This window comes from Myotis davidii, unplaced genomic scaffold (assembly GCF_000327345.1).
Source record: "Myotis davidii unplaced genomic scaffold, ASM32734v1 scaffold934, whole genome shotgun sequence".
Classification (NCBI taxonomy): domain Eukaryota; kingdom Metazoa; phylum Chordata; class Mammalia; order Chiroptera; family Vespertilionidae; genus Myotis; species Myotis davidii.
This window is the reverse complement of record NW_006285798.1, coordinates 830,166-832,820: the sequence shown is the minus strand read 5'-3', so window position 1 is coordinate 832,820 and position 2,655 is coordinate 830,166. Positions and strand designations below refer to the sequence as shown.

At 55.9% G+C, this 2,655-nt stretch overlaps 1 protein-coding gene across 1 annotated transcript in view; it reads right to left on the bottom strand.

Moving 5' to 3' along the window:
* The window catches only part of SBK1 (SH3 domain binding kinase 1), a 54,623-nt gene that overhangs the window by 34,777 nt on the left and 17,191 nt on the right, over positions 1-2,655 (bottom strand). The window lies entirely within an intron of this gene.

Here is a 2,655-nt window from a genome sequence, read left to right as displayed (position 1 = left end):
CAGGGCCAGGATGAGCCACCGGTAAGGTTTACAAGACAGACCAACAGCAAGACTGAGCAGGAAACTGAGGCACGGGGGCGCCCCCCACCCCAGCCTCTGCTGTTCCCTAACCAAGACGGCTGGTCTCCATTTCTGGCTCTGGCTCTGGCTCTGGCCTGGGCAGGGCTGGGCTGGGCTGAGGGGCTGCAGAAGCAGAGAGAGATGGAGGCGGTGGCAAAGCCTCCTCCGCCACCAGGAAGCCCAGCCAGCCCCAGCGTGGCCTGGGCCTCATCCATCCTCCCACCAGCCCCAGGAAGGACGGGGCGACCCTGGGCCTCTTAGACCGCTGGTGACACTGGGTCACGGAATGGTCGGGTGACCTGGCCAAGGTCACGGGGCCTTGGAAATAGTGGGACCTGGAGTCCAACCCAGGGGGCGTGGCTGCAAAATCTGAACTTGGAACCTGGAAGCTGTCAGAAAAAGAGGCCTTGAACCATACCACCGGCTGCCTGCTGGGGCCAGTCCCGCATGTGTGCGCGCAGCGCTCCCTCTAGTGGCCGCTCCGCCTCAGTGCAGGACGGACTATGGCCAGCTAGGCCCTGGGTTTCTTTTCTTTCTTTCTTTTTCTTTCCTTTTTTTTTTATTAGTGGAAATGGGTTTTAGAATTTTAAAGAATGTTAAAGAAATCCCAAAGAAATGGATATAATAGAAAAAATTTTGCTTATGACACCTGGGCTATCAGCTAGTTAAAAAAATTAGGCTTTCTTTCTTTCTTTCTTTCTTCCTTTCTTTCTTTCTTTCTTTCTTTCTTTCTTTCTTTTCGTTTTCTTTCTTCTTTCTTTCTCTCTCTCTCTCTCTCTCTTTCCGCTGGGTTCTGTCTTCGGTCTCTGTCTTTCTGTCTCTCTCACCCTGTTCACTCCCTGCTTCAACAGGGGAAGACCACAACATCCCCATCAGCTCATCTCCCACCCGGACATGCGCCCCTTACCAGCTGCTCCCCAAGACCATGTTCTCTGGTCAGCCACCCCCTCCCATGCCAGCCCCTGTGCCTTCTCGTTGCTCCCCCGACCATCTCTTTCTCTCTGTCAGAGCCTGGTTCTGTCTTCAACCGTGTTTCTCAAACTCTGCTCCATGTTATAAATGTAGCTTTAAAAACCCTGATGCCCAGGCCACAACCAGAGCCAATAAACTTGTCTCATCTCACTGTCCTTAGCTATTTGGGGCACAGACCTCAGCGGAGAGGCCGGAGCTGGTCTCGGGCAGCCTACAGCAGGCCTTGCGGCTCCCTGACCGCTGCTCCCAGCTCAGACCCAGACAGAATGACCTCACCCCACTCCCTGAGGTCTCTAATTGATTTCAGAGAGGAAGGGAAAGGAAGAGAGAGAGAGAAACATCAATGATGAGAGAGAATCATTGATTGGCTGCCTCCTGCACGCCCCTTACTGGGGATCGAACCCACAACCCGGGCATGTGCCCTTGGCTAGAATGGAACCTGGGACCCTTCAGTCCCCAGGCCGACACTCTATCCACTGAGCCAAACCACTAGAGTCCTGTTCACCCTCTTCATCACTCGCTCTGGTACCCACATGCAACAGCTCTTTGACCTCATGGAGGCCCCATTCCACTGCCCCCATCGCTTTCTTACTGCTCACCAGCCGCCTTCTGCCACTACTGTCCGCCTCCAGCCGCTCGGGGTCTGCCCACCATCACCCCAGCCGCCCCCTGAAAACCCCTCCTGCCTGGCAAACCACCAGCCATCCCGCTCGCTGCTTACACTGAGCGAGCCAGCACCACTCAGAGCGCCCACACCAGGCTGGACTGTCCCCTCCGATGCATGGTCTGAAGGGGCGCTCACTGCCGCCCCCAGCCCTCAGTGCCAGCAGGTGCTTTTCCCACTCTCTGGCCGAGTTTCTCACTTTAATTTGCCTGTGAATCTCCTAGGGATCTCGGGGAAGCCCGAGCTTCTGCTCACTAACCAGCCCGCAGCTGGTGCCTGTGCTGCCGGCTGGCGCACCCCACTCTGCGTGGCAAGGTGTTGGATCTCCCTTTCCCACCTTCTCCTCTCCCCTCACACCTGGCTCCCCGTTCGCTGAGGAAGCCTGGATCAGATGCAGTCCCACGGCCTCCGGCATGAAAGCACAAACCCACTGAGCTCCTCACATGCTCCGGGCTCCTCCGAGGCCGGGCCCTCCCCTGCGTTTGAAGGGACCTTGTTTCTTCAGGACTCCCCTCGCTCCCCACGCACCGTCCTCCTTCTGTCCCAGGACCCCCCCCATGGCACCTCCACCTCCGCCTTCGATGCCCCCGCCCCCCGCAGGGCAAAGCTTCCGGAGGGAGTTGCCTGCTGCCTCTGCTCTGCCACCTCCCGTCTCTTGCTCTGATGGTCATCTCCTTCTGTCAATGTGGTTTTAATATTTATCCGAGTTAAACATGCCCATAGCTTAGGATCAAGAAACACGGGCAGCCCTCACTCCCATTTCCCACTTCTTAGAGACAATCATTTTAACTCTTAGTAATGATCGCCTCTGTGTGTCCTGCACGGCATGTTTGCGTTGCTTCTTTCCAGTTTAGGCCTCACCTACCCATGTCCCACTTTGGAAGACGCGGTTGACTCCCTACCCCTCTCCCCCTTCTTTATTGTTTTTTTTAAAGATATTTTTTTTTGATTTCAGAGAA